Source organism: Cebus imitator, unplaced genomic scaffold (assembly GCF_001604975.1).
Source record: "Cebus imitator isolate Cc_AM_T3 unplaced genomic scaffold, Cebus_imitator-1.0 Scaffold19, whole genome shotgun sequence".
Lineage (NCBI taxonomy): Eukaryota > Metazoa > Chordata > Mammalia > Primates > Cebidae > Cebus > Cebus imitator.
Genome location: NW_016107334.1, coordinates 6,354,615 through 6,374,984, shown reverse-complemented (window position 1 = coordinate 6,374,984; position 20,370 = coordinate 6,354,615). Strand labels below are relative to the sequence as shown.

The 20,370-nt window shown below is 39.3% G+C and overlaps 1 long non-coding RNA gene and 1 pseudogene across 5 annotated transcripts in view; one reads left to right on the top strand and one right to left on the bottom strand.

Annotated features, from left to right (window-relative positions):
• The window catches only part of LOC108295980, a 155,589-nt gene extending 141,448 nt beyond the window's left edge, over positions 1-14,141 (top strand). For all 4 annotated transcript variants that reach the window (XR_001821692.2, XR_005198341.1, XR_005198343.1 and 1 more), the window contains 3 exons: positions 3,242-3,374; positions 10,263-10,407; positions 13,101-14,141. This is a non-coding gene — a long non-coding RNA (uncharacterized LOC108295980). The remainder of the gene's footprint in view (positions 1-3,241; positions 3,375-10,262; positions 10,408-13,100) is intronic.
• A 5,062-nt stretch (positions 14,142-19,203) lies between these two features.
• Positions 19,204-20,162, bottom strand: LOC108295942 (annotated as a pseudogene). The gene has a single exon (XR_005198337.1). The product of XR_005198337.1 is annotated as a ubiquitin-like-conjugating enzyme ATG3 (transcript).
• Between the last annotated feature and the right edge of the window lie 208 nt (positions 20,163-20,370).

Below are 20,370 nucleotides of genomic sequence, written 5' to 3'. Positions count from 1 at the left end.
TCTTAAGGTCATGCTACGTTTTGTATAAATGTTTCTTATGGGACAGAATGCTCCTGTCTGTTTAGGAGTGTGGGTGTGAGTGTTTAAAGACACTGATGGCTTTTGCCCTATAATGGAAATTCTCTGCACCAAAAGAGCCAGAAGATTGTATTATACATTTATAAATTCACATCAAGTAAAAATAGAGAGGGAGATGGATCCCAAAGGACATATTATCAGAATCGGGCTGCAGATGGAGAATTTATGTGATTTTGTATAAGTTTAAATATAGAGTTGTTTTACTCCAAAGCTTAAAAGAAGAGGAAGGAATATTTATGGCCATCACTAGTTATATTAATGGAAGGAGTCTTCCCTATTTTTAAAACTTAGTGAGGGTAACTATTGGCAGAATTTGTCATTCATCTCAATGAGGTTTCTGACCCTTACTCTTAAATTATTTCTTTTAATATTTATTCTTAAAAGTTCTTATTATTCATGAAGTCCATTTTATAATAATTTGAAAAGAATTGGAGTGGGAGGAAATCAGAGCTGTCATGGGAACCGGAGGTAACAGGTAGGGGGAGGGGAATCTGTAGAGCACAGGAGCCAGGTGTCCTGTGGATCTCAGCCACAGCCACCCCCCCCCACCCCCCTGTCACATCTCCTGTATTGTTTCTGACCTATGGAGCAACCCATTCACCTTTTTTTTAACCAAATGAGAAAAGGGATGCATGGAAATTCCATAATCAGTGTCAATGAGGTTAGATGATAAGCAACTCTAAGTTAAATGAGAAACTTCTATATCAGAGGCTTATTTATTTTGTTATTTTGTCATACTGTGGCTTCAGAATTTCACCCAAGAAGTGTATGGAAGGTTTAACAATACCATGCCAAATAGTAGATCTACATGATCTTTTCAGTGGAATAGAAGAAATATGATCAGGACTTGGTGGCCCTAAAGTAACTTGTTTAAAAACAGGATTCTTGATTTGGTTATGATTTTTTTTTTTATCTCCAGTGATGTGCTGGGAAAGGTTGAACAACTGGCACTTTGAAATAAAGCCCTGATTTATGCTGTTGGCTTATTTCTTTTTGGTGACATTCCCACCATAGCCAATTTTGACCTCCCAGTGTGATGATACTAAATGAAAAGTTAAAAGAGAGGTAGGTACACAGTGGGGTTTTGAGAGCCTATTGAATCCAGCAACTACACAACTCTGTTTGCATCTCAGAAAAGATTTGACAGAGGCCAAAAAAGAGATTGTCCTGAGAACTGGCATATAGAAAAAAGCTCTATGGCTTGCATAGGCAATGATGAGGTATAGCATTCAAACAGGGAAGTTGGATCAATCAACATTGCTTGGCTACACAGCATTAGATAGGCCAGCCAGTATTCACTATTACACTGTTGTTTCAACTAAAGTCAAGTATACAGACATTCCTGCAGATGTCCACCCGGATATATCAAAGAAAATACCCAAAAAAGCTGTGCTTTTGTTTTGTTTTGTTTTTTGTTTTTGAGACAGAGCAAGACTCCGTCACCCATACTGGAGTGGAGTGGTGCAATTTTGGCTCACTGCAACCTCCACCTCCCGGGTTCAAGTGATTCTCCTACCTCAGCCTCCCAAGTAGCTGGGATTACAGGTGCCTGCCACCATGCCAGGCTAATTTTTTGTGTTTTTAGTAGAGATGGGGTTTCACCATGTTGGCCAGGCTGGTTTCGAACTCCTAACCTCAAGTGATTTGCCTGCCTCGGTTTTCCGAAGTGCTAGGAATACAGGTGTGAGCCACCGTGCCTGGCAAAAACTGTGGTTTCTTATGGTATATTTTTCTTCTAAACAATTTTTAGATTGTTATCTCATTTTATTTCATTTTCCATCAGAAGGTTTTTACCTAGGAGCCTGTATTCTTAGGTTTTGTATGCTTTGGAGGGATTTACTCTGTATTCATTTCCTCTGATGTCCTGTATGATGCCTGTTTCCAAGGGAGGCAGTGAAGTCATGGAACAAGATATCCTCAAGCTACTCTTAGAATCAGTGTCCACATAGATCTGGCACACAGAAATGAAAGAAAACAATTTGTGCAAAGCATTAAAAAAGAGGGGTGGGGCACTGAGAGTATAACAAGTGCTCCTGAAAGAGGACAGTCGGAGAGAGGCCATGTGCAGAGATGGCAGCCCTGAACAGGTGATATTTGACCTAAGATCTGAAGGGCAAGCTGGGGCTACACATATTGATTTGGGGGTGAGGTGGGCCACCATCTGGGGCACAGGAGACAGCTCATGCTTAGCGGAAGGAACACAATGCATTGAAGCTGCTGAAGGAGTGCCAGGCGGGAGCCCAGAAACTCAGGGGAGCCTCCTGCAGGATGAGATGGGACGGGGTGTGCAGGGGGGGAAGACCTAGGGGATCAGATTATGTGCTTGGGTCCTTGGATGGGAAATGGGGAGGCAGAAGAATGAATGGTGAGATGAAGTTTTGTCACCAAGGAAGAGGCTGGTATTCATGAGGTGTTTACATCAGGGATTTTTATTAAATTTAGTGAGCAGTATTGATCTGGGACTCAGTGATCTGGAGCCAAGAGAGAGAGACTTGCCCCATATCTGGGCAGTATGCAGAGTGACCAAACAGCCACATAATCATGACTAAAAGAGAGACATATCTCAAGAGTTTGACAAGTCTGGAAAGGCCGAGAGGGGAACCCCTAGAGAGGGAGAAGTCCTGCTTTTGAAGGGCAGGGGCGTTTGACGCACAGAGAATTGTCTCTTGTGAGTGGCTTTTAGGCAGCAGGCTGTCATGCACAGTTGTGTAGTTTGCATACTTGGCAAAGGTACTCAACACAGGGGGCAGTGGGTGCTTCCACCAGCCCTCTCTCAGCTCTTCAAATCTACACCATGGCAAGGGACATAGAGATGGGTTCTTTTTGACATGCTCACTGAGGCTTTAAGCCAGCGAGACCCTAGAGACCCTATTCAGGAATAACTGGGGGAGAGGGGTATTTGTTGGGGGCAGGAGTGGGAAGAGGTTATGAGGTTCTTTGCCAGCTGGGAAGGGGGTCCGATCCTGAACAAATTACAGTTAATGTATTTTGTTTACACTTAATGTTGGTTGGGCAGGAATTACTTAATTATATACTGCATATGTGTATATATCCACCCACACATGCTACGAGTGCTGTGAGTGTACATATACATACGTGCATATGTAATGGCGATGCCACGGTTCTTAAATGTGTTCACATTCTTTCATTTCTCCCTTTTTAGGTGCATCATTTCCAACTTACCTCCCACAATCACTACCTCCCACATTGTCCAAAGTATTCAGCTGTCTCAGGGAGAATCATGATTATTCTACTGAGACTGCAAAAAGAGGGAAAGGCACAGCTTTTAACATCAGGTAGAAAATTTTGTTGAGTCTGTAGTAAGTTAGCCTCTTGAAAAATACTTTTCTAAATTTTTATACATTCTGATTAACTCATTAGAAGTCAGGCCTGGAAGATGAGATCATCTATTTCTCCAAGAGGAGGACCTCTGCTTGCTTCTGTCAAAACGGCTGAGTCAAGAGAGCATGATATCTCATGCCTGTAATCCCAGTACTTTGGGAAGCTGAGATGGGAAGATCACTTGAGTTCAAGAGTTTGAGACCAGCATGGGCAACATAGTAAGACCTTGTCTCTACCCTAAATTTAAAAAATTATCTGGATTTGGTGGTATGTACCTGTATTCCCAGTTACCTGGGAGGCAAGCGGGGAGGCAGGGCAGAGGATTGCCTGGACCTGGGAAATTGTGGCTGCAGTGAGCCATGATCACACCTCTGCACTCTAGCCTGGGCAAGCATAAGATTTTGTCCTCCCTACTCCCCCGCCAAAAGAAGAAAAGAAAAGCTGAGCCGGGAGACTTAGGGTTCCACAAGAATGGAATAGCATCTCTACAAGTCAGAAAGACAAAGCAGAAACTCCCACTTCAACTCAGGTAGAATGTGAGAGAGAGAAGAGATAGAGGAGATATGGCAGGAGGAGCCTTGATGCTGAGTGACGGGAAGTCTAAACAGTGGTTGAAACAGGATAGAACGTGTTTCTCTCCTTTCTGGTTGCCTGGGGAAGGCAGTTCAAGGTTGGGATGGCACTCTTCAGTGTAAGAGACTCAAGCTTCACCTTTTTATTTTTCACTCTGCAATGATCCTTATTCCAAGGTTGCCTCATAGTCCAAGATAGCTGCTGTAGCTCTGTGTACCTCATCTGCATCTCACCCAGTAAAGAAAAAAAGAAGTAAAGAAAGCCATACACCCACATTTGATCACTTTGCTTATATCCCTTAGCAGAGGTCAGTCACCTGACCACTCAGATGCAAAAGAAGGTGGAAAACATAATTGTTATTCAGAGAAGCCATGTGGACAGCTAAAATTCTGTGACCCTTACAGCTAGAGGAAAAAAATGGCGGCATCAGTGAGGACAAATGAGAGAACTGACACTGGGAGAAAAGAGTAGGGTGAACAGACATGGAGGCATGTTAGAAATGAACACATATATTCAGGGGAGTGAAGGACATGGGTCCTTTCCTACTCTCATGGTATAGTCTGGGAAACCACTATGAAGGCCCTGCTGGTGCTGCAGCCACACGATGGCATCTGGGCCTGATGGATGTGCCTGAGGCTGTACTATTTCTGTGCTCAGCACAAGGTCTCAGTGGTTCCCACAGTCCTCCATGATGAGGTGTGTTGGGTTAGGGCCAGGCACCAGCAGAGGGCCAGCATGAGAGTCAAGATGCAGTGGCAGCTGGGACCTCTGAGATTAGAAGCCTGACACGTGAGCAGGTGAGACAGGACCTCCTGCCTATCTGGCCATCAGCCAGACCAGCCAACCCTCATTAGACACCAGATGTATCCAGAGTCCCCTGTGACTCTGATCCCTCTCATTCCTGCTGTTCCGAAGACACACAGAGCTTCATACAGAGGCACCATCTTGGGGAGGGGGAGGGAGTAACTTTTTTTCTCTTCCCATACATTGGGGAGCTAAATGAGAGATGGATCGTTCTTGAGAAGGTTTAGATACAGAAGCCAATTTTTAAGTTAGGCATCTAAGTATAATGTGAGTGCATTTTCTATCCCATATATGTACATAAACTTGCAATGCTAAATCATTTACTTTTGAGTAATAATTTACTCTTACTCTTACACTCATCAGAGTGTAAAATGAACAAAAATTAAAATTCAGATTGCAGATTTTGATTTGGGGTAGACAGGTGGCATTTAGTGTTATATCAGGCTAAAGACATTACTTCAAGATATACCATTTACACAGAAGATTTCCTTAGCTAGAGATGTTTTTACAAAACTGAAACTAATAAAGAAAAAGTTTATTTGTCAAGAAAATTGACTCCCACAAATCAGGTGTTTTCCAGGTATTCAGGCATGCAACAGTCACACAGATGCTCTCAGGTCCTCTTACAAAGTAATAGATTTGAAAATTCTGAGATGAGACATCAGATATTTCAGTTACAAAACCATCCCTCTTAATCAACCAAAATATTCTAATGCACTTCAGATATGATGATTTCTGAAGTGACCTGAATCACTTGTTTTCCCTTAATGCTAAGTTAAACCCAGACACAGCGACTCCAGACAGAGAGCAATTATATGCAGGCTATTGCCTGCAATTTAGATAAAACAAAGATGCACATGGCATGCACCTACATACACACACACATGCACACACACCCACACACCTGCCGCCCACCACATACACACTGTGGAGTATTCTATTAATGCCTGCACACTCCACAAAACTAGTCCAGCAACTTGCTTATTAAGCTTTTTGTTGGAACAAGTGATGGTCTTCCCTCCTAAAATACGGTATCTAAAAAAACAAATAATTTGTTAATTTAGCAAAAAGTTGTGGCCAACCTCTCCAGGGAACTATGGAATTCAGGCTCTCTAGTTGACAGTTCTACAGTACTTTAAATGTTTAAAGCAATTGCCTCTGAAATATGGATGACCATGTAGGGAAATGTACAAGGGAAGATTGCTTTCTCCAGTTTTGTTTGATCCCTCTGATGTGAAAAGTAGTGGAAAAAAGAAGAGTTTGACCCTTAATTAGATAAGTATTTATCTACATTGCTTTTCTTTTTGTGTGCCCGACCCCACTAGGGCTAGGTGATCTGCATTGCCTAGTGTTGACACAAATGGGCAGTGTGAACCTTAAACAGCTGTAAACACCTCTAAAATGTGGCCTTCCTTACATGGTCAGCGATGAGGGCTTGACAGCATGACACCCGTCATCTGATAAGCTAGGGTCAGGAGTCATTCGACTGCTTTGCTTTTTCTTTGAATTTCTAAAAGCCGAAAACTTTTAATGTTTTAAATAAGTAAATTACCTAAACATGTACAGTCCTTTTGCACATATTAACTCATCAGAGGCCAACGTGAGTCAGGGAAGGCTCCCTAAACAGTCAGGGGCTGTTCACTGGGTGTGTTGTAACTGCAAAACCACATTTTGGTGAGAATATGAGATATAATTTGGAGAGCTTGTGTTGCATGGTGGTCACATGATTCTTCTTAGCAAGGAGCCAGAGGGCATGATGTTAAGCAAATGGCTGGATGTTTTTTCAAATGGTGGCAATGTCTATATTCAGAGTCAGAAACTCATCAGTAGGACTTTGATGAAGGAAGAATGTTTTTCTTAAAGGAAGATACATTTTAGTGGTAGAATTAGCTTTTTAGTTTATTCTCTCATGTATGTGTATCTACACATGCATACACATACATATATAATGGCTGTTTTATAATGTCTTGGAGATTTAGGTGATCAGGTTTTCTTCACTCCACTATTTGGAATTCAGCGAGATCAGGTGGCTAGGGAAAAGAACAATAAATTATAACAACAGCTTCGTTTATAGTCAACATGTAGAAGATGACTTATTCACTGAGTCATGAAGTCATAAACCAAAATGTTTTGGTAAAGAAAAATTTTAATTGATACTGATACATGTTTATTCTGTTTCAAGTCTATCTTATAATTACTGAGGATGAGATAGGGCACAGTGTGTGTAACAGATATGTCAATCCTTTGGACAAGGTGCTGTGGGAACACAGAGGGACTTGTGTCCCTTGGATATAGGAGGTTTTCCTGTGTTAGTCTCCTACAATCTCTCATTGTGCTTCAGTCAGTGTATGAGAGTAGGTAGGGGAAGAACGAGCTTCAACATACTAAGGCTTTTAAGAATATTTACAATCTTAAAATTTTACGCTCCGAATAGGTCACTGAGAGCCTGTAATCCTGCAAGATTTCAGAGCTGTTCATTGCACTTTCTGTAGCAACTCTTTCATCAATCTGATCATGCTCTTTATTCCAGATTTGGTGTTGCAGGTAGTCAAAATACTAATGAGGATTCAGTTAATGCAACTCAAAAGCCAGCTTTCCCATTTTGTTCACAGATTCAAATTCTACAATTTGGAATCCATGGGCACTTCTAGATTGGGTCTTGCAGAGATTTTTTTTTTTTTTTTTTTTTTTTACAACAGAAAGAATGAGAAGGCAAAAGAAAACATTGAGTAATAATCAACCCAAGCAAATTGAGCCTCTTTCTGCAGAAGGCAAGTAGTTCTAAATAAATCAAATATTTGGCAATTTTTTTTTTCTATCCACACTGTTTGACTCCATTCTGGGCCAAAATGATTTGTGACTAAACACAGGCAAAAACAAAGTTTATTTTTAATCTGTCTACCACTGGGGGGATAGGCTGGATGATGATCCAGAGGAGATGTGAATTCTTATCCTTTATCTAATATTTAACACAGTCTTACACTGGGGAGTGGTGATGGCTCAATTTCTAGCACTGATTTCCTGTTGAGACTGTGGTTTCCTTCACTGATTATAAAATTCTCTCCTGTCTTACTCTCAACTCCAACCAACCCACAGTTTTTCTTCAAAGCCACTCTCTACTTGACATACATTTGAGCTTGACAATAAAATCCCTTGGATATATTGTGGAAGATGAGTGCATTTTCTATATTTCACATTATATTCTTGTTTCTGGGTCACCAAAATATAACGTGTTATAATGTAGAAATTCATTTCCACAAATAATTTAACTAACTGTAAGTCTAGACTCATGAAACTTGGGTATAGGCCAGGCAAGTAGCTCATGATTGTAATCCCAGGATTTTGGGAAGCAGAGGCCGGCAGATTGCTTGAGCCCAGGAGTTGGAGTTCAGCCTTGGTAATATGGTGAAATCTCATCTCTATAAAAAGTATACAATTAGCAGGGTCTGTTGGCATACACTTGTAGTCTCAGGTACTTAGGAGGCTAAAATGGGAGGATCACTTGAACCTGGGAGGCCAAGACTGCAGTGAGCCAAGATCACACCACTGTACTTCATTCTGGGCAACAAAGCGAGACCCTGCCTCTACCAAAAAAAAAAAAAAAAAAAAAAAAAAAGAAAAGAAAAGAAAAAGAAACTTGCGTATAATTGTAAGATAGAGCAACAAACCTGGGGTTTTACCTGGAGTTCTCATACCATGTGACCTTTCAAAATTGACCTTGCACTAATCATATTGAAAAGGTATGTTTCAGAACTTTTTCCCCTAGTCTTACTCATCAAATATATTTTCCTCACAGGAATATCTAGTACCATTGAAGTGGATAATTAACATTCGAGGTGCTAAGACCATGTCCACATGATGAAAAGTGTTTTGGAAAAGAATAAATGAGTGCATTACTATTGAAAGATTTTTTTTTTCCTTTACAAAAAGTCACTGCATTATGCTATCCCGGCAGCCCACTGTCTGATGCATTCATAAGTGGAGGAAAAGACAATCACATTAAGAACATGAGAACAACATTTGCAATCCTTAAAGTCGGTATTCAGAATCAACAAGCAGGGAACTTTCTCTTAAAATTAGAGATAATAACCCACCCAACTGGGCAGCAGCAATGTGCTCAATTGAAGATAGAAAAACAAGACATATTTTCCACATTACAAGCCTTTAGTCCAAGGAAGTGTTTTTCAAACGATGTTGGCTGAGACCCTGAGTAATAAATACATTTTACACTGCAACACAAATGCAAATGAGTGTTGAAACATCCATATATAATTGAAATGAAAGTTTCCAAAGTAAAGTTCACTCTACTATCTGCAATACGCATGTATTTTCCATTATATTCTATTTCACTTTAATAAAGGCTAGTGGCAAAACATAAAATTGATATCCCTAATGGGGAGGGGGTTTGGTCCACAGTTTGCAAAACAGTTATTTAGCAATTATAGTCATCTACACTTTTGGAAAATGTAGCAGATGGACTAAGAAACTTCCACAAAAATATATATTCATAAGCTGAGTGAACCAAAGACCACTTTAAGGATACAGTGTGACATATGATAGGGGCCCAGTACAAATTTGAAGAAATAATTAAAAGAGCATAGTAGAAAAGGCCAGGTGTGGTGTCTCATGCCTGTAATCCCAACACTTAGGCTGAGGCAGGTGGATCACCTGAGGTCAGGAGTTCGAGAGCAGCCTAGCCAACATGGTGAAACCTGATCTCCGCTAAAAATGTGAAAATTAGCCAGGCATGGTGGCACAGTAATCTCAGCTACTCAGAAAGCTTGCTACTGGGGAGGCAGAGATTGTAGTGAGCAGAGATAGCGCCACTGCACTCCAGCCTGAATGACAGAGTGAGACTCCATCTCAAAAAAATAAAATTAAAATAACACAGCAGAAAAGAAGAAGATACTGTGGATAAGCCATAACAGCAGGTGAGCAGATAAGGCAGCTGAAATGAGCCTCAAGCAATTTAGAGGTGGCCTAGTTTCGGCAAAGATTTTAGGCTGATTATAAAGCAAAATGGCAACTGGTATGATTTTAAGTGCTAAGTATTTTTGTAAAAAAATAGTGAGGGATTGAGGAAAGTTTAAAGCCTTTGTGACGAATGGATGTGGATTTGAATCCTAGATTTTCCACTTGCCAGCTTTGTCAGTGTGTCACATTCTCCACCACATCTTGTATGGTCTTTAATAGTGGGGTGATGATATCCAGCTAACCAGGTTATGATGAAAATTTATAATAGTGATCCATATAAAGAACATTATAGGGCCTAATATGCAGCAAACGCTAAAGAAGTAAATCAGGAAATATTATTTTTTTGTGTTAGATATTGGTTAAATTGTTTTTTGTTTGTTTGCTTGTTTTACCCAACCTCTGGCTTTAGCTTTCTTTATGCTAAGTGAATCTGTCCTTCAAAATGTTTCATCAGTCACTAACATACCTTCTCTGCCCAAATTGGTAACTAGCAGATAATCAGGATGACTCCACCTTTGTACCTGACTGAGGAACTTAGTGAACCCCGAAGAAATGAAGATTAAAGAGGCAGTGAAGACGGGAGACATTGGGCTGTGCTCTTCTAGATATGACAGGGAACAAATAAGCCAACTCCAGGTCAGCATAGAATCTTAGGTCATCATTAAAATCGCTTTTAAAAAAGACATGTTTTGCAAGCTAAGTGTTCAGGGAAGCAGAGGAGAAAACAATTGGGATTGTATGAGGTGCCAGGTTTGAAGCTGTGTGGATGTGACTGATGCCAGGTGTTCATGAGGCCACTGGAAAATTAGAGGCAGTAAATTCCAGGCAAATGGGGCTTTTGGTGCTTGAGTAATGCTTGGGCATCAAAATCTCCAAACTGTGTGGCATGTACTGGTGGTCCCAGCTACTCAGGAGGCTGAGGTGGGAGGATAGCTGGAGCCTGGGAGGTTGAGGCTGCAGTTAGCTGTGATGGTGCCACTGCACTCCAGCCTGGGTGACAGAGCAAGACCCCATCTCAAAACAAAAACAACAACAACAACAAAACACAAAAAAATCAAAAAACCCCTCCAAACTGGACTCTCTCCCACTAGGGGTTTGACTCTTTCTCCTCTCCTTCTCTTCCTTCCTAATTATCTTTTTTTCTTTATTCACAAAGTAGGAAAATATATATCCTCAACTATGAATAAGTATACTTATACTCAGCTATATCTTCTTTTTTCCAGCTATATTAATGTATAATCACAAATAAAAATTAATATCTTAATAAAATGTTAGATATGTTAAGAAAAATAACACTGTGCTTGATATATGTATACATTGTGAAATAATTACCACAACCAAGCAAGCTAGTTAACATATCCATCACCTGACATAGTTACTTTTTTATTTTTTGATGTGGTGAGAATACTTAAGATCAACTCTCTTCGCAAATTTCAAGTATTCAATAAAGCATATTTGAATAACACTGTATACAAATTCAAGATTACAGTGCTATTAGCTATAGTCATCCTGCTATATATTTGTTCTCAGAACCTATTCATCATATAAGTGAACTTTTGTCCCCTTTGCCCAATACCACCCCATTTCCTCCTCCCACCCGCTGCTGGTAGCAGCCATTCTACTCACTGTTTCTATGAGTTTGACTTTCTTAGACTTTGCCTGGAAGTGACATCATGCAGGATTTATTTTTTTGTGTCTGGCTTATTTCATTTAGCATAATGTCTTCTAGGTTCATCCATGTTGTCACAATTGGCAGGATTTCCTTCTTTTTAAAGGCTGAATAATATTCCATTGTGTGTGAATATATGTGATAAAAACTATATTTTCCTATATGTGCCTAACTGGATGTCCTTTCAATGAACTTTAAAGGATTAAAGATTGTCATTAGAGATTTCTAAATAAGATGTTTCATATTATATTATACAATACATGTAATGTGCAAACATTATGTTGACCCTTTTTAAATTTTATATCTTGTTGGATAATGTTGAGGGCATCAATGTACCTAAGAATTTTGTTTCTTAATTTAACTTAGTGAGAAAATATAACCTAACATATAGAAATTCACTTAGGTTGGTACAGAAGTATTTAACACCACATTCTTATTAATAGATTTCTAAATATTTGCAATGACTAATAACTAAAAATGTAAAAAATAAGGAAGTTAGATCATAAGCTTCCAAAAAACATGTCTTTTCCACATATGGGATTTCAAGAAAAAAATATAAGCACAAAAATATCTGTTATAATGCTTGGAATAGTCAACCAAAATTTCACACAATATAAACAAGACAAATTGGTACAATTAATAATAGAGGACTGGATGTTTCTGCTGTAATTTTTTTATTTTTTTGAGATGGAGTCTTGCTCTGTTGCCAGGCTGGAGTGCAGTGGCCGGACCTCGGCTCACTGCAACCTCCGCCTCCTGGGTTCAAGCAATTCTCCTGCCTCAGCCTCCTGAGTAGCTGGGACTACAGGTGTGCACCACCACGCCCAGTTCATTTCTGTATTTTTAGTAGAGATGGGGTTTCACCATGTTGACAGGATGGTCTCAATCTGTTGAGCTCATGATCCGCCCACCTTGGTCTCCCAAAGTGCTGGGATTACAGGCGTGAGTCACCGCACCCAGCCTGCCGTAAATTTTTGATAAACATTAAGTGTTTCTCAATTTTTGGTACACATTAAGTTTCCTCAGGGTGTTTGTTATTAATATGGATTCTGGGAACCACCCTCAGAGAGATTCTTACCCAGAAGATTTGAGGTGGGTCCCAGGTATTATTTGCAAGTATTGCAGTTTTCTTGTTGTTGTTTGTTTGTTTTTTGAGACAGAGTTTCCCTCTGTTGCCCACATTCAAATGTGGATTTGAATCATAGATTCAAATCCACATCCATTCGTCACAAAAGGCTTTAAACTTTCCTCAATCCCTCACTATTTTTTTTTCAAAAATACTTAGCACTTAAAATCATACCAGTTGCCATTTTGCTTTATAATCAACCTAAAATCTTTGGGCAATCTGGAGTGCAGTGGCATGATCTCTGCTCACCGCAACCTCTGCCTCACATGTTCAAGTGATTCTTCTGCCTTAGCCTCCCAAGTAGCTGAAATCGCAGGTGTGCACTACCATGCCCAGATAATTGTTTTGTATTTTTAGTAGAGATGGAATTTCACCATGTTAGCCAGGCTCGTCTGAAACTCCTCACTCAAGTGATTCACAGGTCTCAGCTTCCCAAGGTGCTGGGATTACAAGTGTGAACTTATAACTACACCTTGAGAAGCTGGTCTAGGATAATTCAGATGAATTTTTTTTTTGTGCCTCCCCACATTTTAGATGCAACCAAAGTGGTGCATATACTATCTAAGTACACAGAAGAACAAAGAGGTGGAAGTTTGAGGCAGCTTTCCAAACCATTTTTCTGAATTTGTTTTCCATCTTAGTTGTATGCCTTAAACAAATACACCAGCTGTCTTCATTCAGCCTTCTGGAGCATCTCCACATTCCACGTGTGCCCATGAATCTTTTCCCATGTACACACATAAATTGTTTGGAATTCCATTTCTTAGAAAAGCTGAAGATTGACCCGATTCTTTAAGTGCTGGGAATATTACCATAATAAATGGTATCATTACATGATAAGAGCAAATGTGTGATTGCAGTCAACATATTTTCTACATCATTAATGAGAGACTAGCAGCTTGGATACACAGCAGTCTACAGTCAGTGACTAAGCAGTGGTAGGACTCTGTGAAGTGAGGAAATAGTTCCAACCAACCCCAGGGAGATGGTTGTAATATGGAGTAAAAGCTGCCCTGCAAGTGGTTTAGTACTGCCAACACTCTCCATCATATACACAATTTCCAAACTACTTTATATTCTAAAAGGCCACCTGAACATAAGTGGTCAAAAGACCTTTTTTCTACCTTCATTTTTCGTCTGTTCTTTCCATTGGATCTTCGATTCTGAGAAGTCTGACCCACAGAAAGAAGGAGGCTTAACTCTAGGAATGCTCTCTCTTCTCCGTCTCTTTCATCTTTCTTCTCCCTCCCTCCCTAGAGGCATCGCGGAAGCATCAATGATGCCTTTTCTTTTCTCCTCTTCTTCAGTCTACTCCACACAACCCCATGTCCTTGGATAAACCACCAACAAAAGTCTGAAGATGGTTTGCAATGGAAATGGATTATTGAAGACAAAGAGTCCTGTCGTAAGTTTTACATTTTATACACCTGTGATGTTGTTGTTCTTAAAATTGACAAGAAAATCAGGAAATTTACATAATTCCTGTGAGTTTCTGGACAAATGAGTTTATGACTATAAAGTACCTTGGTAATCTAATCTATAGAACTGTAGGTAAATATAATTGGGCATTATTAATGTTGTTGTCACCATCTTTCTTGTTTTCTGAGCAGTGATAATCCTAAGAGAATCAAAAGTAAGCTAAGTTCAAGTTGAGAGAGCAAGAGAAAGCCAGATGGGTGGTTGCAGTTCACTTTATGGTGGGCCCCCAAGAAGCTGAGGCATCTGGTCACCCAGCTGCTGAGCAGCTGAGTTAGGAATCAGCCTCCTAGCTTTTGTTTCAGAATCAAGACATGTCCCTGGAGACTTAGCCCCGAGAGCTGCGCTTTAACCCTCAGAGCCTGGCCCTTTGCCTGGATGATTCACCTCTGAGGTCACTCTCCCATCTTCTCATTGTTCTTTCCCCAGCCCCTGCCCTACCCTGATTGGTGAAGTTGCTGCCAGAGACCAGGAGGCCACTCTCCCATGGTTTATTATAAACAGGGGGATAAAAGTGGGGAAGTAAATGTGTCAGAGGAGTCTTTCATATCTAGCTGCCCAAGCCAATCCACTGAACACCCATTACATATGCTGGCTAAGCTTCCATTGGTCTTTCCCCATTAGAACAATGACAGTTTCCAAGTATATGTGGGTTACAGGTTTTGGAACATAGCGACAGTGGATAATGGTTTTTATGAGAAAATGCATTTTGAGATGGAAGCCGCCAACTTAGGAACAAACATTTAGGACTTCATGCTGTCCACAAATTGAGGACTATCTTTCACTTACGCAGCAGTTAGGATTCCATAGCCAGAAATACTGACATCCATTAAAGAAGAGCAAGAAGCAATAGGGAAAACACTGAAAACTACAATAATCTTTAATGCCAAGAGAGAGGAGCAGCAAACATTACAAGAACAACATACGGCAAACTCTGCCAAATAATGGGGAGTTCCTCACGCATGAAGCTCACTTCCAGAGAAACAACAGATCTGCTTAAAGATGACTCTTAGGGATATTTTATTTGGCTTTGTCAAAAATTTTGGACTTTTCTGCAACCATATCCTGAGAGATGTGCCTCATTAAAAATATAAAACCAGATGGGCACATTGGCTCACAACTGTAATCCCAGCAGTTTGGGATGCTGAGGTGAGAGGATCCCATGAGCCCAGGAGTTTGAGATCAGCCTGGGCAACATATGGAAACCCTATCTCTACCACGAAAAAAAAAAAAAAGCTGGGCGGGTTGGTGAGCGGCAAGTGCCTATGGTTCTAGCTACTCAGGAGGAAAAAATATATATTTTTTGAAGTATGAATTCAAATGATATGTATTGCTTTATTATTGTTACATAGTGATACACAATCAGTGAAGAAATAATTAAAACAATAAAATGATTAAAAAGAAAATGTGGGCCAGGCACAGTGGCTCATGTGTGTAATCCAAGCACATTGGAAGGCCGAGATGGGAAGATAAGTTGAGTGTCGAAGTTCAGGACCAGCCTGGGCAACAAAATAAGACCCTATCTCAAAAAAAAAAAAAAAAAAAGGAAAAATTAGCCAGTTACGGTATGGTGGCACACAGACTCATAGTTCTCCCAACTACTGGAGAGGATGAGGTGGGAGGATGGCCTGAACCCAGGAGTTTGAGGATGCAGTGATCATGCTACTGTACTCCAGCCTGAGTGACAGAGTGAGACTTACTCTGCAAGAAAATAAATTAAAAAACACAAGAGAAGAAAAGAAAATATGACCTAAATAAATTTAATGACCTCTAAGGACCTTTTAGAGAACATGTATAAACACACCACATGTATTTTACTGAAATATTGAGTCATATTGAAATACTGTAGTATAGTCTGCTTTTTAACTTAAAGATAGTACAGATCTCTTCACATGTCATCTATGGTATAACAAGGTGAATATGTTTAATATTTCATTTTATGCTGACTATATTTTATTTAATCTACATTTGACAATTAGATTATTGTAATATTTTCACAACTTTACTTTCTCATAATTCAATTGTTGTACTACGGCATGTTTATTTCTTTTGTATATGAAATTTATCAGGTGCTTAGATTGTTTTGAGCAAGCTTTATGAGACTGCTTTCCTAAATCTACTGGTTGCCTGTGGCTTCTAAGACCCATGTTGCCCGTATTTCTAGACAAATCAAATAATGTGATTTCAGAACACCTGATTGTTTCAGTCAATTGGAAGAAACAACTGGTCAACCCAGTGCATGAGATTATCTTTTTTTCTCATAAGTAAAAAGACTCATCAAATTCTTAGGATAGTTTATAATGTCATACTAGTTTCTATGTGACAGAAAGTGCTAACTGACAGAAGACCAAGTCAACAGCAGGCTTTCATTTCTCAGATGCCATATGAAAACAATCCCTTCTATTAATTTTCTCAATTAAGTCCTACCAGTTCTCCATTAATTTCTCAATGAAATCCAGAGGACTAAGTTAACTGACCCTTCAACTATCCCCGGTAATGAATCATTAGCTACAAGGTTAATAGAGACAGAAGGAAATGTGATATTGCCTATAGTACATGAGCAATAAAAATTCAGTGAATGGAATTGGAAACAAAATTGTATTTCATATTTTATTTTATAGAATCCTTCAGCAAGAGCAAACTAATGAAACAGAATATTAGAACTCCTGGTCACTATTAATTTAGCTAAATTAGCATCCAAATATGCTGAAATGTTCACTCTTCAGCCATCTGGGCCATCATTTTCAAGATAGTCTTATATGATAAAGAAATGATGAATGGGGATTAGGAAAGATGAAGTGAATGAGTTATTATAATCCAAGATAGTGAATAAATGTGTATAGATGATCAGAAGGACAGTTTTACATAGACCTCATCTGATTAGATGTAAATCTATACATAGCACAGATCTGTTTATATTCACATTAAAGAAGAAAAAAAAGCTGGCATAGCACCAGCTGTTTAATTTGTAGCTATCATTATTTTCACATTAGCACCTGTTGAATCGGAGATACTGACACCTGTTGATTTTGCTTGTGCATCTATTTTGTACTGTGTTCTTACATGTGAACACAGTAGGGTAAGAGCCATATTAATGGATAATGATAAATATAGAATAATAAAAAGTTGTCCCTCTAGATGGTTCTAATAAATAAAACAACATGAGGACCCCAGAATAACATTAAGATGAATGTTTTGAGAAGCTCTGATAAAACCAAGCAGCAGTGCCTAAGCACATTCTGACTTCTGGACCCTGGGGTCTGTATCCAGCGTGATGGCTACTGAGCAGTACTCCTGGGTGTGATTTCTTGGCCACACAGGCTATCACAAAGAGAAAGTATTTCATTTAAAAAGGTCTGTATGGTGTTTTTGTATGTAAAGTGCAAAAACTTCAGATAACTTAGCTTGACTTTTGGCTTTGATAGGGGTTTGTGGGGCTGTTCATTACTGAAATTTGTACTTAAGAATTTAGGACATTCTATTTATTATGTGTTTCCACAGCTCACAAGTTTATTATTCGAGATGATTACTCACAATACTTACAAAACAATAAAAATTAGAATAGCATCAAATATAGGTTACTTTTGAATGAAGAACTTGAAAGTAATAAAATTTCTATTTAAAAAATTGCTTCTCACACTTTCTGTTTCCTCATTAAAAATATTAATATGAAACCTCAGATGGAAATGCTTTGGACCATCTCTGACTTCAGGAGAGATGCAAATAAAGAAATTTTGGTTTTCAAATAGTTACTTCTTTCCGCTCCCAGTCAGAAACTCTCAAAATATTTGGTCCCACATTAATTTTAGGAGACAGAAAATATAATGGCCCTAATAGTCCTTTGACAATCAAAAGTATTTTATCTGAGGTGGTGTATAAAATACTTCTGAGCAATTATGAAAGCTTTCCTTGTTATAGGACAAGAAATGAAACCTGTTTCATCATCTTGAGATAATCGGCTTCACACTAAGAGGTTTTCTCTTTGCCTCGTCTTCCCTGTTTTCTTCTGATGCATCCCAGCAGCCTCAGCAAGCTTTACAGCAGTGGGGTAACAGAACCCCATGGGAGCTTATGAAAACACAGGTTGCTGGGTCCAGTCCCAGAATCTGAGTTGGCACGTTTGGGATGGCCTGAGAATCTGCATTTCTAGCAAGTGCTCAGGTGATACTGATGCTGCCGGTCCTGGGATCACACTTTGAGAACCACTGCTGTAAAAGGTCAGTTATATATGCTCATATATATATTTTAATTAAATGCTTTATTTCATTCAAATCCATAGGTAGCAACCTCATAGTTGTTTTTTTTTTTTTTTTTTTGAGACACCAGGCTGGCATGCAGTGGCATGATTTTGGCTCACTGCAACCTTTGCCTCCCAGGTTCAAGCAATTTTCCTGCCTCAGCCTCCTGAGTAGCTGGAACTATAGGCGTGCACCACCATGCTCAGCTAATTTTTTGTATTTTTTTAGTAGAGATGGGGTTTCACCATGTTGGCCTGGATGGTCTCGATCTCTTGACCTCATGATCCGCCTGCCTCAGTTTCCCAAAGTGCTGGGATTACAGGCGTGAGCCACCGCTCCTGGCCACAACTCATAGTTTTAAGATTAAATTGATAGAGCAGAAAGAAGAAGAAATGATGGCTGCTCACTTTGGTACCCATTTTACTAGTGAAGTTACAAATTCCTGATCTATGTCACTCCTGATAAGTGATTTTATACAAATTGGGCCATTCCATTGAGTGCCTCACTCAGGAAAATGACATGAGTGACAATAAAGTTTCATAAAACATCAGGAGGAAGAGGTCCTGTTTAAGAAATTACAGGACAGATATATTAACATAGTAAGAACCTAATAATTTGCTGAATGAATACATAAAAGAATCAATCATATTCTTTCAAGTTTATAGTTACTCACCACCACTCCTACCATTTTCAACACCAAGTTCATTTTGAGAAGGAAACGGGGAAGAAAATGATTTTATGCACATAATTATCTCCCTTACCTATCATGTTATATCTTTTTTTTTCTTTACATTGATTTTTATTAAATAAGGCTGGTAGTGGAACATATTTTTATTTAATGCATAAACATGTAAGTCCCTTTATTAGAGAAACTATATATTGATGAATATGGTTAATGATCACATCTATGGGTTAATTTTTTTAAAATCAGAACCAATAATTAGGATAGATTTGATGCTCTCTTCATTACATTGTGAAGTGTCTTGTGTAGTCATATTCTATTGTTGGAATGACAGCTTGTACAAATTTCAAGAAAATAAGAAGATACATATGAACTCCAAGTTCTCCCCCTCCTGCAACAGTCTCAATGATTTTCTTCATCACCTTCAGCATGCCTGCATGGGTGAACTGAACACATGGGAGGTGGTGGGAGATGAGGGTGATTTTCAATGGTCACTGTTTTCTTCACATAATCTTGACTGATGTCTTCATACATGTGTTCAACTGTTAAAGGCTGCCATTGCTCATCATAGCCAAATAACCATAATCGTGGAGTCTGGTAATATTTATCATAAGTGATGTAAAGGTCGTAAGTTCTGGTTTGCAAAATGGCATCTTCACTGCCAGCATCAGTTTTGGCTTTATAAGCTTCTACTATTTTCCTTGTATCTAGGGTAGCCTCATCTGTTTCCAACAATCCACTCTCTTCATATTCTTCCATATCAGCAGCTTCTCCTTCATCTTCCTCTTCTTCCTCTTCACATAGTGCTGAGCAATCTTGAAGCTTTATAGTGTCCTTGTTTTCCAGTGTGATCTCTTTAACTGCTTCAGTTATTCCTGCAATACCTGTGTTGTGATATGTATCTACCCATCCACCATCACCATCATCTTCTTCAATGATAGCTTCCAATTCATCTGAATATTCCATCTGTTTGCACCGCTTATAGCACGGCACATTTTTGGTTACCAAAAATTGTTTGCCTGTTGGTAGGTATGCCTTCACTTTCAATTCTTCCCCTGTAGCCATTTGGAGTTCTGCTGCCTTTTCGAGCTTCAGTCTAAAGTTCAAACCATACATCTGTGCACAAGGTAAAGTCAGGAAATGCCCAAATATTATTTGACAGCCTTCTAGGCTTCTTTTGACTAGTCCCAAGTCTCAGATTAAACAATGTCACGGCAACACCCAAAGTTCACTGCCATGTTGGACAGTGGTGGACTAAGTGATCTCCAGCTGCCACAAACTCTTCTGGGGTGATTACACCTGTTTCCTTAAAGTTTGATTCAACAAAAGACTTACTCCAAAAGAGTTATAAAAGAAAAATTTGAAGGCAGTTCTAGAAGTTTACCTTGAGGACCGGGGTCAGGTACTC